At 44.1% G+C, this 15,222-nt stretch overlaps 1 protein-coding gene across 3 annotated transcripts in view; it reads right to left on the bottom strand.

Annotated features, from left to right (window-relative positions):
- The window catches only part of MID1 (midline 1), a 628,071-nt gene that overhangs the window by 250,081 nt on the left and 362,768 nt on the right, over nucleotides 1-15,222 (bottom strand). The window contains exon 1 of one of the 3 annotated variants that reach the window (XM_029604355.1): nucleotides 9,081-9,395. The exons of the other annotated variants lie outside the window; for them this stretch is intronic. The gene's annotated coding sequence lies outside the window, so the exon portion shown is untranslated. Of the gene's footprint in view, nucleotides 1-9,080; nucleotides 9,396-15,222 lie in introns of those variants that run through there. 3 annotated transcript variants of the gene reach the window in all.

Here is a 15,222-nt window from a genome sequence, read left to right as displayed (position 1 = left end):
CCACATGGACTCATGTAAGTCTCTTACAAAAAAGCAACTTATGTGCGTACTCTTAGCCCTGCCCTGGAATTCCCCTAGACTGATCCTTTTTTGTGCAGGTATGTGTGTGTGTGTGAAAGCAAACATACATGTGTATTTTTGAGGTTAATAAAATAGCAAGCATGCGAGTACAAGCTACATACGTGTGTATACGCTAATTTTACACGCGTAAATCCTTTGAAAATTTACCTCAAGAAGTAGCTGTGTAACTAGCATGCCAATAACTCATGCAACTTATGCCATTATTCTGAAGTGGGTAAAGTTGCTGGCTCAAGCAAGAGGGCCATGGCAGAGGGTGTCTAGGATCACTGCCCAGGGGTGGAGTGTAGGGAAATATTAGCCCGGGGGATTATTTTAAAACCTGCTCGCAAAGTATCTGACGAGAGCGAGAGAGCGCCACCCCCACCATTAGGAATTTTTTTTTTTTTTACTTTATATCACACCCCTTTACCCACCACTACCATCCCAGTAGTGGTGGGTAAAGGGATATTAGATGCCCTGGCCCTAAGCAAAGCTTATAGCCTTGTGTGACACCCCCTCCCAGACCTCCACACACACACACAAAAAATTATGCAGTTATTGTAACAGACTTTACATGGAAGAGGACATTCAAAGTACAGTGTGCAGAGGTAAAAATATCACTCACCACATGCATATTACATTTCCATGCACTGCTGTGGTGTCAAGCAAAAAACCCTGCAAAAAAGACACTTGGAACACATATAGTATTAAAACCTATTGTAATGTGTATTGGCTGTGGGCTTGGCCACCAGAAAGCCATAAGTAAACTGAATTATAATTACAATGTAGTACACCTCCCAAATCAAAACCAAGCTAACTGCTATAACTAAAAAAAATAAAAACCCTACCTAAAAAAAAGGTAAAACTGCAAATATTATACTGGGCCCTAAAACACCAATACACCTATTAAGAGAGCAGAACAAGCCAAGCTGCTATAGAACCATACACAGAAACTACATACCAGCACAATACCTCGCGTCAGTCACATGTGCAGAACATAGATAGACCCTCACTAAATGCAGAATGAAGAGACCTTAAAATATAAACAAACATGCAGAAAAAAAAAAAACTGAACTGGAAACTGCAACAAGCCAGAATCCGTACATAGTGCAAAAATGGAAAAAGCAAACATCTTCATTCCTCATAAAACATCAACCAATAAAATCAAGAAATATAAAAATCATATTAGTGAAACCTTACAAAAAAGATATATTTAAAAAAGTTAAATGAATTGACTAACATCCAATAAATAACAACTCATTAAAAATGTTAAAAGTTTACCAAACATCAATGAAATATGTCAAAACGGCAGACACATCAAATAAAGTCCAATAGTTAAAACAAATGGGGTTAAAAACAACCCCAGCTCTCCATACCTGGGAACTTTTAATTTTCAGTCACCCTGAGGTTGTCATAGATTAGTGGAGGAGAGGGAGGGTGCACACTTTAAACTCTCTCTCATATACACAAACTCCCTAACATATGTATTCATTCTCTCTCTCCCACATATTGACTCTCATGCACACTCCTCCTCTCCCACACACAAACATGCAGGAAAAATTTTCAAAAGCCATTTAGATGGATAATTCACTCTAAATGGCTTAAACGGCATATTGAGCCTCTTATCTGGCTATAATTTAGCCGGATATTTATTTATTTAAAAGTGTTTATACACCGCTTTTACAAATATAATTTAATCAAAACGGTTTACAACTAAAACGAACATAATCTGCAGAAGTTAAAACAATAAATAAGTATAAAATGGAAAATACCAACATACGTAACTAAAAATCAAAAAAGTATTTATACAATATGTAATTAACATAAGTGCCAAAGAACCGCAAGAATTCTTAAATTAGGTAGGGATGGAAAGGGGCGGGTGGGGGACAGGGTAAGGAAGTAAATTTTATTAATTTAGCTGTATATAAAAAGAAGAGTTTATGCGGTGTTACAGGGTGGGGAATCCTTATCCAGGTAACAAACAAGGTCATTCATCAAATCGCGATAGGGCCTTATTACGGGCATTAGGGCCTTAACGCCCGCGGTAATGCCAGAACGCATGTGCTAAATAACGTATTGCAAGATGCGTTTTCAAATTCTAAAAATGTAGTCAAAAGGGAGGAGTTTGGGCGGAGTTTATGAAAATGAGGGGTGTTTAACATTGTATTCGATGCATAATGCACATTTTAATAGTGGAAATAACTACACCTTTTTTTCCTGGTGTTATGCTGTGCGATATGACCGAATCAGAATTAGCGATTTTTAGCACAAACCCATTTCGGGGGGGGAGAGAGAGAGAGAGAGAGCGCCTCTGGGGAGGCACACATATTAGTCAACTTTTTATATCACTGTAGGAAGGGAAACTAGTAACTTGAGGTTTTGGTGGTGGCCTAGGATTTGGTTTTGCACAGTCAGAGGTACGACAGCACAATACATGTCAGTGAACATCTGATGTGAGTTGGAGTGAGGTAAGGTCACAAAGCTGAGGTTTGTAATTGTACTCTCGACCTAACAAGTCCTCAGAATCATCTCCCAATTCCCACCCCAACCTTTTCCCTTCTCCCTGCCCAGAATCTTTATTTAAAGTTGATGTCCAGGATCGCAGTAGCCTTGTCCACCTCCATCGTAGCTGCCTAGCAACAGCAGAAGCATCCCCAGAAACACGGGCCCAGTTTGCAATCCTAGACATCAACTTAAAATAATGTTACAGGGCAGGGAGAAGGGAGTGTTTTGGTGGGGATTCAGAGGGCCATGAAAGTTAAAATATTTGAGATTAAGGGGAAATTGGAGCGGGGGTGGGAGAGGGGGGTTCTCCTGGCATCAGTATTTTTTCATTTTACTTTAAATGAGCTGTTTTGGGGGATGGAAAGGTCAGCCCATGAGGGCCTTTGCAACTTAGATGGGAGCACTGACCGATTAATTTTTTTTTTTTTTTACTTAAAAAATACCATTCTAGAAGCACAGTCTAGATGTATTCCACACATTAACAGGTCGATACAGTAACGTTCAGTTAAAGATTCCCCGTCTGTAACGTGCTGGGAGCGCACAATACAGACGAGTAAGGCCATCCAGCGATACAGTCTCCAGTTTCACGCGTCCTTAGCGCTTCCTAAAATAAACACCTAACCCTTTCCGCACCCAGCATGTAAATGAACGAAAAAGCTGTATAATGAAGGAATTAGCTATTCCCCTGCGATACTGTAACGGGCGCTGATATTATCTCCTCCGTAACCCACTGTTCTGCCGCAGCCTTAACCTGCTAGTTTACCGCCTCCCCCTAGTAGGAGTTAGTGTATAGTGTAAAAAAACATTGCTTACCCGCCTGGTCCCCAGTCCAGCCGTCCGGTGTAGCCCCAGTCCGGTCTCCTGCAGCCCCGTCCGGTCCCCTCCTCCCGAAGCAAAAAAAAAAAAAAACCGAAAAAGTAGCAAGGCTCGGGCCTGCTACGGGGGGGGGGGGGGGGGGCAGCAGGATCCAGGGGCAGCAGCGGCAGCGGGGGGGGGCAGCGGGATCCGGGGGCAGCATAAAAAAATAAAACAATTTTTTTAAATACCTGTCGGAGGGCCGTGGGTCCAGGCGGCGGCGGGTAGGTAGCAGGGGCAGCGGGATCCGGGGGCAGCAGCGGCAGCGGGGGGGGGGCAGCAAAGAAGCAAAAAAAGCGGCAGGAGGGGGGGAGCGGCATCCGGGATCCGGGGGGTGCAGCGGCAGCGGGGGGCAGCGGGATCCGGCGTGTTCGATCGGGCGAGCGGGTAGGTGGCAAAAAAAAGATGGCCGCCTGCACGGGGAAAGCGTGCAATTGGCCGCCAAACGTCGTGACGTCACGTCTTCAGCGGCCAATTGCACGTTCCCCGTGCAGGCGGCCATCTTTTCTTGCCACCTACCCGCTCGCCTGATCGAACACGCCGGATCCCGCTGCCCCCCCGCTGCCGCTGCTCCCCCCGGATCCCGGATGCCGCTCCCCCCCTGCTGCCGCTACCTACCCGCCGCTCCCAGATCCTGCTGCCCCCCCCCCCCCGCTGCTGCCCCCGGATCCCGGATGCCGCTTTTTTTTTGCTTCTCGCCGCCGCCTGGACCCACGGCCCTCCGACAGGTATTTAAATTTTTTTATTTTTTTTTTAAATATTTTTTTAAATATTTTTTATATAACACACAGGTTTTTGGGTTTTTACACTTTTTACACTTCCTGGTGCCTGTCATTTCAAATGTCATTTGAAATGACAGGTACCAGCGCACCCAGGTTACTGTATAGGCGCTGTATTAAGCGCCTATACAGTAAAATGGGTTGCGCGGGCATAACCCTTCCCTAACGCCTCACAGCCGCGGCATGCATTTGCATGCGATTAGAAGACTGTATCAGGCGCTAGGTCTAGAGAACTGTAGGTGCGGGGAGGAAGGGTGCGCCTGACACTGCCGTACTGTTTTTACCGCGGCCTTACTGTATCGACCCGTAAGAAAGGTGGAAAGAAGGCAAAACGATTACCGGCATGGTTAAAAGGGGAGGTGAAAGAAGCTATTTTAGCCAAAAGATCTTCAGACAAAAATTGGAAGAAGGATCCAACAAAAGAAAATAGGATAAAGCATAAACGTTGGCAAGTTAAATGTAAGACATTGATAAGACAGGCTAAGAGAGAATTTGAAAAGAAGTTGGCTGTAGAGGCAAAAACTCACAGTAAAAACTTTTTTAAATATATCCGAAGCAGAAAGCCTGTGAGGGAGTCAGTTGGACCGTTAGATGAGCGAGGGGTGAAAGGGGCACTTAGAGAAGATAAGGCCATCACAGAAAGATTAAATGATTTCTTTGCTTCGGTGTTTTCTGAAGAGGATGTTGGGGAGGTACCCGTAATGGAGAAGGTTTTCATGGGTAATGATTCAGATGGACTGAATCAAATCACGGTGAACCTAGAAGATGTGGTAGGCCTGATTGACAAACTGAAGAGTAGTAAATCACCTGGACCAGATGGTATACACCCCAGAGTTCTGAAGGAACTAAAAAATGAAATTTCAGACCTATTAGTAAAAATTTGTAACCTATCATTAAAATCATCCATTGTACCTGAAGACTGGAGGATAGCAAATGTAACCCCAATATTTAAAAAGGGCTCCAGGGGCGATCCGGGAAACTACAGACCAGTTAGCCTGACTTCAGTACCAGGAAAAATAGTGGAAAGTGTTCTAAACATCAAAATCACAGAACATATAGAAAGACATGGTTTAATGGAACAAAGTCAGCATGGCTTTACACAGGGCAAGTCTTGCCTCTCAAATCTGCTTCACTTTTTTGAAGGAGTTAATAAACACGTGGATAAAGGTGAACCGGTAGATGTAGTATACTTGGATTTTCAGAAGGCGTTTGACAAAGTTCCTCATGAGAGGCTTCTAGGAAAAGTAAAAAGTCATGAGATAGGTGGCGATGTCCTTTTGTGGATTGCAAACTGGCTAAAAGACAGGAAACAAAGAGTAGGATTAAATGGACAATTTTCTCAGTGGAAGAGAGTGGACAGTGGAGTGCCTCAGGGATCTGTATTGAGACCCTTACTTTTCAATATATTTATAAATGATCTGGAAAGAAATATGACGAGTGAGATAATCAAATTTGCAGATGACACAAAATTGTTCAGAGTAGTTAAATCACAAGCAGATTGTGATAAATTGCAGGAAGACCTTGTGAGACTGGAAAATTGGGCATCCAAATGGCAGATGAAATTTAATGTGGATAAGTGCAAGGTGATGCATATAGGGAAAAATAACGCTTGCTATAATTACACAATGTTGGGTTCCATATTGGGTGCTACAATCCAAGAAAGAGATCTAGGTGTCATAGTGGATAATGCATTGAAATCGTCGGTTCAGTGTGCTGCGGCAGTCAAAAAAGCAAACAGAATTTTGGGAATTATTAGAAAGGGAATGGTGAATAAAATTGAAAATGTCATAATGCTAAATAAATAATGCCTCTGTATCGCTCCATGGTGAGACCGCACCTTGAATACTGTGTACAATTCTGGTCGCCGTATCTCAAAAAAGATATAATTGCGATGGAGAAGGTACAGAGAAGGGCAACCAAAATGATAAAGAGGATGGAACAGCTTCCCTATGAGGAAAGACTAAAGAGGTTAGGACTTTTCAGCTTGGAGAAGAGACGGCTGAGGGGGGGATGATAGAGATGTTTAAAATTATGAGAGGTCTAGAACGGGTAGATGTGAAACAGTTATTTACTCTTTCGGATAGTAGAAAGACTAGGGGGCACTCCATGAAGTTAGCATGGGGCACATTTAAAACTAATCGGAGAAAGTTCTTTTTTACTCAACGCACAATTAAACTCTTGAATTTGTTGCCAGAGGATGTGGTTAGTGCAGTTAGTATAGCTGTGTTTAAAAAAGGATTGGATAAGTTCTTGGAGGAGAAGTCCAATACTTGCTATTGTTCACTTAGAGAATAGCCACTGCCATTAGCAATGGTAACATCCTCGCATCATAAACGTGCCATATCTACAGCAGGCCCCATTCAATGGAATGCGCTCCCACCAGACATTCGGCTTGAGTTCTGCCACTCTTCATTCAAAAAAAAACTTAAAACCTGGCTCTTTAGCCAAGCTTTTCCAGGACCATGATCATCATTTTTTCCCCTCCAACCAGCAAGAACATATCTTCTTCACAAACCCCCATTTTCCATACCACTACCTACTTCGGTATCTAATCTCTTGCTGCAGGACACTTGAGACATTCTCACTTATACGTTATAATTTTTATGCTCAATAAGACCTGTCAACTTAATTGTTTAAGTCTTTTTTTTTTTTTTTTCTCCTTTATCTTTTGGTCATCAATGTTACAACGTTATTGTTAAATTTTGAACTTATGTACACTGTTCCAAGTTTCATAACCTTGTTCTATGTAATGCCTTTTGGCAATTTTCATGTTCTGTTTCAATGTAAACCGATGTGATCTTTATTTCATATAGGAACACCGGTATATAAAAATCTAAAAATAAATAAATAAATAAATAACATGGAATAGACAACTTTTGGGTACTTGCCAGGTTCTTATGGCCTGGATTGGCCACTGTTGGAAACAGGATGCTGGGCTTGATGGACCCTTGGTCTGACCCAGTATGGCATTTTCTTATCTTCTTATGTTCTTATGACAGCCAGGTGAGCTGTGAACCTCCCTCCTATCCAGCCCACCCAATAGTGGCCAAAGCACAAAGTTCCCTGGCAACGCCCAAACCCTGGCACAAGGTGGAGGAGAAGAACTTACTACTTCAACCGTAGTGGCCATGGCCGCCTCTTCCTCTAGCATGAGGAAGAGGCGGCGAAGGGCTTACCGCCTCCCGCCCAGCAGCCCACTCTAGCAGGATTACTATGAATTTAAGGTACTTATATCACTGTCGGGCATCCAGTGGTTCTTTCACGGACACCTGACAGTGAAAGGACCAATCTCAGTGAAGCGAATGGGGATTGGTCCTTTCGCTGTCAGCTATCAGTGAGGGAACAATCGGTGACAAGCAATGCAGTGAATAAAGTCATCGTAATTCTGGTACATCTGAGAGCTGCAGCAGGCTAACTGGTGAGAGAAGGTACATTCTCTTGCTCCTTGTGTTGGAGTTTGTATGCCAGTCTGATTTATTTTTTAAGGTGAGATGGGGGGAGGGGGAGAGGTCCAACCTGGCCCCCACTTTTTTTTTTTTTTTTTTAAGTGAGAGGGGTTGGGAAGGGAGGGAGGACTCTCCAAGACAACCTGATCTGCCTGCCCAGTTGGGGTTTGGTGCCCACCTCACTGCCACAAAACGTGTAACTCCTGCCTCTGACCAGGTGTCCAATTTCCCACAGTAGAAGGAGGTGCACTAGGCAGTCTCCCCACTAGTGCATCTCCTTACATTGCAGGGTAATAGCCAATAAGGCTTATTATCCTGCAGGTAGCATGAGACATGCTAGCCTTGCCACTGGATTTATAACACAGTTTTTTTCTAGTGTTAAAACCCCTATTATATGCTGGGGTTAGGTTACCGCTGAAAAACCCATGTTAAAACAGGAGATAAAATCCGTGGTAGGGTCAGCACAGCTTCTTACATTGGCCCCAATAGGAGTCATGCTCTCTGTCCCCTATCTGGGGGACTGCTGCCGTGATGCCGAGGCTATTCACAGGGGAGATGCAGCAGGAGAATTACGGATGAAAATACCCAGCTAGTTGCAAATGAAACTCCATGATTCCACTGCTTCAGCCTGCTACCTTTGTACAGACTGAATGGAGACAGGAGCAAGCTGGCCGCTCCCCCCCCCAAAAAACAAAACAAAACAAAACAGGTTTTAAACAGAAAAAGTTGCAGGAACTTTCTTTCTTAATGAAAAAGAAATTTGCTGTTTTGGGTTTCAAAACATTCCACAAGTGCAACCTGTTTCCTGCATCGTTGGATGCACTATGATTTGTAGCACACCCAGGTCATGTGGTTATCAAACCAAATCCAAACACCATGTTGCTATCGTAAGGCATGAGAACAAGATTGAATCACTTTTCAAATGTGTGGGAACTGACTGGGTAGCCATGTTAGTCTGAGTAGCAAAAACAACACAGGCTGGTGGCACTTTATACACTAACAGATTATTGAGGCATAAGCTTTCAAAGACGAGTGTCAAATGGATTTTAGTTCTTGCTTGCAGCCTCTGTGTCATAGGAACCCGTCTCTGTAATTTAACTTAGAATGGACCAAGAGCCTTGTTACAAATGTTTGTTGAACTTCCGTTTAATAATCTACAGGCATTGTAGGATCATGAATGTGAACTCACAATGATATTGCAGAATAATGATTCACTAATATCACATTGGTAGTGTTACAAAGTGACATCTACCCAAATTAATAGCTTATAGCCACTTTACTAGGTAAATAATGAGATCTTATTTGCCACTAATTAATCTTCCATTAGCTTGCCAATTACTTTAACAATACTGTACACCAAACACTAATGATTTGCTTATTACAGGGCATGCAAAAATTAAGTAACATATCTCTGAAAATGACAGACGTGCCATACCTTCAGCTGCTAAGGAAAGTCTTCTAAGTAGCAAAACAAGCTCATTGAGCCTGAGTGGAAGTTATCACTGGAGCTCTCAGTACATTATCAGACCCAGAGCATGTCCCACAGGTCTTGGTGACTCATGGAAAGGATGTTTGCATTGTACTTGCTTCGGGTAAAAATGAACAGAGAGCAGATTGCATCATCCACTATTAAGTTTCCCTTGCACAAACAAAGCAGTGAATATCTTGTTCAGCTTCAAAGTCGGGCTCCCACAAAAGATGCTTCTGCTCGAAATAGAGAAACCAATTCTAATCTTTGGGGGAGGGGGGAGTGGCAGGGGGAGGCGGGTGGAAGAACGCCTTGTTGTCACAACATTAGAAAGGGCAAGCTTTTAACATTCCCATGTGATCTGCGGAGTCACGTGCTTTCTGAAAAGAGGAAAGGAAAAACACAATTGGGGGGGAAAAAAGAAGGAAACAACTAGGTTTCGACTTCATTGTTCTAAATTATATTTCACTACTGATGGGTACAGACTGCGACAGCACTGGCACCGAGAACGCATTACAGCTTTTACATAAATAATAGGCTATTAACGTAACAGCACTTGCCAAGTTCTTCTATCGTATCCTTTTTAGGTCTTATTCTCGGGTCTCCTTTCCTTGTTGTTCTCCTGTTTAGAAAAGGAGGTGAACCCCCTTTATTATAGTTGGGGCCACTATTTTTAAAAGATTCACTTCCCTGAGCCTGCTCTCGTAGTTGCTCATGCAGATTGCACATTCTTATACGCACTGCTGGGCAGGTATGAGAGCATCAGTGACTCCTCAGACTTTGCCTCCTTAAAGGCACAGCAGCGATTCCGGTTTACAGTTGCTCCGAATGCTGCCAGCCCGTAATCGCCTACACCTTTAACAGGGAGGGTCAGAAGGGATGCTACCACTCGGCCTGAGCAGTGCTCCAGAGAAATATGCTGCCAGGATAGAGGAGACAGCACCTCGAGGCAGCTGCCTACTTTGCCTAGTGGGAAATATGAACCTGGCTTTATTTACATTCTTACAGGAAGGGATGGCCTAGGTAGGAAAAGCTTTGAAAAAATATTACTAGTTCTTTCAGAATGAAATGAAAAATCAGATCTAAGAGGAGACCATCGATTTTAAGTGCAAACTGAATTATAACACTTTTTTTTAATGCTGCTGCTTTAATAAGTGGAAAAATATATATCCATTTATGTGCACATAAATCCATTTATGTGCACATAAATGGAGCCCTGTGCTCCATTTATGTGCACATAAATGGAGCACAGGGCATTATAATCTCAGACTTCTAGAAAAATAACCCAAAGGGAATAGGACAGGACCTACTCTGATGCAACTCTGCAGGCAGCATGAATATTTCTAGTATGGCCCCCCACTTCCAGGGATCTATGATGGCCTGACTTTACCTAAAGCCACACTGTGCATACATGCTATATGCATCAGTTATTTTTCATTCTCATCTTACAACAACAAACAACATTTAAGTATTAAATGCTTTACCACGGTGTTCAGAGTGTGATAGAACAACATTAAACCACCAGCGAATTACAAATCATAAAATGCATTCTAAATTCATAATCACATCATAAAACTCTCCCACCCAAAGTCAAAGTACAATAAAGATCATAACATCCATTTTAAAAATCGGAGTTGACATCCTTCAGTGCTCCCCATGCATCCAACCTCTATGGCATCCTTATCTGGTGTACTTTCCAGACTAAAGAGATCTTCCCTCTTTGTGTCTCAGTCAGCTGAATATTCCCATTGCTGCACAGGCCCACCCCCTGCTCTCTCCTACCAAACTGAAACGTCCCAATTCTAAGAAATTCAAACCATTACAGAAGACCTTTCAGCTCACCCCGTTTTTCTGAGCACACTTGGGCAGACATTTTTGTCGTTAAGTCCCAGTTTAAAAGTTGCATAATTTTGCATTGACTGCTGATCACTGGGCACGTGGGGACAGTATCAAGTTTATAAGGCACAATCAAAGTACTGTAGGTGTTATCTGTGCTTCCTCCAGCTGCGGTATATCAGAATAGCTGCTCCCATCACACAACCGAACCTCTAGAGGGGAGAATTATTGTTTGCTAGCCATGTTACAGTCTGGTCGCCCAGAGGCATTTCTCCTTCATTCCCTGGAAAGACCACAAGCAGGCAGAAAGGCAGGCAAAGTTCAAGCTCCGGTGAGCTGTTGTGAATGCAGAGATACAAAGACGCTGCAGGATTTCAGTTGGTAATGAAAACTATTACAAATCATTATTATCTCCCCTTTTTGTTTTGTTAAAATGCATTAGAGCATATCAATGTTTAAAGCTTTTAAGAATTCCTGCTTGGCTGCTCTCATCATTCCGAATATAGGCAAAGGGTGTTGCAGGGCTCAACCTTATCAGAGCTACAGTCAAGTCTTCGCATGGATATCAGTAAAGTATGATGGGCAGCTGAGTAGTCTGAGGAGTTTTGTTTTGTTTTTTTAGGTGGCCAATTCCAGCTTTTGAGGGCCACCAGATTATCAGGATGTCCCCAATGAATATGCATGAGATATACACAACTGAGGTAGTGTGCATTTCATGTATATTTATTAGGGATATCCTGAAAACCCGACTGGTTAAGTGGCTTTCAAGGACCAGAATAGGGAGGAAATGAAATGAAACCTAGTAATAAACATCCTAAGAGGAGGCAATGGAGCCAAGAATGGGCACATTTGAGGTATGTGCCCTGTGCTGTGCTTAATTTAAACATGATCGCCCAAATTTAGCAAGTGCAGTAAAAAGAGGCAGTGCTAGAATGTCAGCATTAAAGTGAGCGTGCTAGGGCCGTGATGTGTCACGGGACCTCTCGCTTCCCATATCTCCCAATCAGATCCACCTCACCGATCCTGTATCACCAACCAAGCCCAGCCAACAGAGAGGAGGAGAGCAGAACATCCTATTGCATACAGCTCATGGTTTGAGTAGCGTAAGCGGACGCTGGCAGGAAGCAAGTAGGATGTCCCACTCTCTTTCTGCCAACTCAGGGGTTAGGTCAGAGCAAGACTTCCCAAACCTGTTCAAGGGGAATAAAGATGCATGGATTTTGCTTTTTAGATTTAATTACTCACCTTTCCAGACCCAAGCTCAAGGTAGTTACATTCAGGTAACGTATACTGAATAGTAATTCACCTAGCGTGCTGTGGGCTGCTATAGGTGGACAATAAATATTTTAAATAAATAAATAAATAAATAAATAAATAAATAGACAAATTTCCATGCATCGGAAACCCAATCATGCATATTCCCTGTGGATATCCTTAAAGCCAAAACAGGCTATGGGGGTCCCAGGACAGGTTTAAGCTAATGTTGGGTAGAGGATCTGTAAGGTGATAGAGGGAGGGGGGAATATCCGATTTGGTGGGTTAAGGAGGGGACCTGCATTCCCCACTTCAAATCTCTCATCACAAGGAAGAGTTTGGTGGCAACGAAGGTGCAATGGCAACCTCTCTCCGTTATTAAATTTCCTGTGGTAGTCCTTGAACCGGGGGGGGGCTACTCAAGGAAACAGACCAACCATCTGGCCGTGGGGCTGAAACACTCACCACAAAGAAGACAGGGATACCAGAAGGAACGAGCCTGAGGCCAGGGCCAGTAACCATGACCCAAAGGAACAGGATTGACCCTTTGGCCTTGGAAAGGGTTGCTGGGAAGAGTAAAGTGTTCCTAGCAACTTCAAGGCTACTCATGCCCAGGCACCAGCTCTGCACCAAACCAGAAATATTCTTGCTTTGGAACTCTGCCCCTAGGCATCCCCTAAGCCTTCACTTACAACGAATGACGCTGTGGAGGAATTTGTAATTTTCCATATTTTTCTTTCCAAGAAGTTTGCAGCGAAAAGAACAGTGCTAAAGGGTTGAAGTAACGGCCATAACTGGAATCTAGGAAGGAAGAGTTTGAGCCGTCCACATAGTATCCCGAGTCCAAAAACGGGGCCTGCAGAAAAATGTTCACACTTCCTGAGTGAAAGACAATCAGGTCCAGACAATAACAATGCTGTTCCTGTCCAAAGGAACTGACTGTGGCAAAGACCGGGAATAACTGGAAACAGATCTATTTTCTCTCGCCATTATTAAAAGGAAAAAAAAAAAGATCCAGAATGGATAGAAAGCCCTTCTACTGCAAGATACCAGTCCGTCAGCAAATCATCAAAGCAAATTACACAGGAGCTATTCAAATATTCAATAATGAGATGAGCAGATACTACAGAGGGAATCATTCTAGATGCAATTCTTTTAATCATAGTTTCTGAAAGAATAATTTCCTGGACAGTTTTTAAGGATGAAGCTACAGATCATTAGGGTCCATGTCAACGCTTTTAAAGTACTCAGACTATAAGGTAAGTGTGACTTGAGTTTTATACTAGAACTGACATTTTTGGCAGTCCAGTCTCACTATTTTTTTTTTTTTAAAGGTAATTCTGGGTTATGAACATTTGTGTGAGAGAAACTCCCCTGTCACTGCTACCCGTATCACAGAAAGAGCAGCTACGTTTCCTGTTTCTTCTGTCAAGCAGAAGTAGAATTGTCTGGTTTTCTGATTATTAAACACACAGGGAGATTTTCAGAGGGTTACGTGCGTACGTTACACGCGTAACCCCCAAAAACCTACCCCAAACCCCCCTGTGCGCGCCGAGCCTATCTTGCATAGGCTTCCGGCGTGTGCAAAGCCCTGGGATGCGCGTAAGTCCCGGGGCTTTACTGGGGGGGGGCGTGTCGGGGGCATGTCGTGACCGGCGCATCATTGTGGGGCGTGTCGGGAGTTGTGACGCAGCGGTGCATCATCCAGGGGTGGGGCCGTGGGCATGGTTCCAGCCCAGGGGCGTTCCGGGAGCGTGGCCGCGGCCTCTGGACCAGCCCCTGGATGGGAGAACATAGTGCGCCGGCAGCCGGCCCAGCGCGCGCAAGTTACGCCTGCCTTGAGCAGGCATAACTTTTGCAACAAAGGTAGGGGGGGTGTAGATAGAGCCGGAGGGGGTGGGTTAGGTAGGGGAAGGTGGCGGGAGGCCAAAGGAAAGTTCCCTCCGAGGCCGCTCCGAAATCGGAGCGGCCTCGGAGGGAATGGAGGCAGGCTGTGCGGCTCGGCGTGCAGGCTGCTGATTTTGGGCAGCCTTGCGCGCCGTCCCAGGATTTTAATGGCTACACGCTTATCTATTGAAATCCCGGAGTACTCTTGTGCGCGTACTCTGGTGCGCGAACAAAAGTACGCATGTGCGCAACTTTATAAAATCTACCCCACAGGGTCCGATGCAAAACCGTGCACTCAGCTGAGTGCACTGTTTCACCGGTGGTCGGATGCACGTTTTGGACGTGCATCCACAGCCCCTCATGCTGTAAGGGGATTAGCATGTCCAACACACCGCAAAACTAATAATGCTCATAACATGCAAATGAATGTTGATAAGGCTATTAGTTAGTTATCCCACATGCAAAAAAAAAAAAATTGTGCGTGCAATCCGCACATTTTTATGCTCAGAAATTAACACTTGCCCAGAGCAAGTGCGCTGTGCGCTGGTTAGGAAAACGGACCCCGATAAATTCAGCGTCCGTTTTCTTAATCCCCGGACAGCTGACCTCTCCTGGGCGCCCGCTGCCAAGGAGGCACTAGAGGCGCACAATCGACTCTAGCGCCTCCTTGGCACCACAACCCCTAATTAAAATATTGCATGGCACCCCCAAGAGAGGTTCTTGGGCACGCGTTAGCAAAGCAGGCACTGAACAGTCAGCGTCCACTTTCAGCACATTTGTTTTGCATCGGCCCCACAGTAGGAAAAGACTTTTCATCCACTTTGTTTTTCAAATCTGTTTGACTGCGTTTAGTTTTGGCTAGCTTTCTGGATGGAGAATAAACCAGGGAGCTTGGGGTGCAGCAGAGTTCAGTAGAAGCCATGGTTGCAGATCAGTGACCTGAAGTAGCATTAAAAATGTGAGGCGTGTCCCCTCCAAATATAATATAACTCTGGGCTCCCAGTGCAAAAATGCAAAGCCCTCGTCATGCTTTGCTGTAATCTGGTGCATGAAAGAGTGTAGCGCTATCGGTGGAGTGCCTCCAGTTCTTGCAACAGGAGTACAGCATAGCATCCACTGTGATCTATTTAAG

The sequence above is a fragment of the Rhinatrema bivittatum genome, chromosome 5 (genome assembly GCF_901001135.1).
Source record: "Rhinatrema bivittatum chromosome 5, aRhiBiv1.1, whole genome shotgun sequence".
NCBI lineage: Eukaryota > Metazoa > Chordata > Amphibia > Gymnophiona > Rhinatrematidae > Rhinatrema > Rhinatrema bivittatum.
This window is presented reverse-complemented; position numbering and strand designations above follow the sequence as displayed.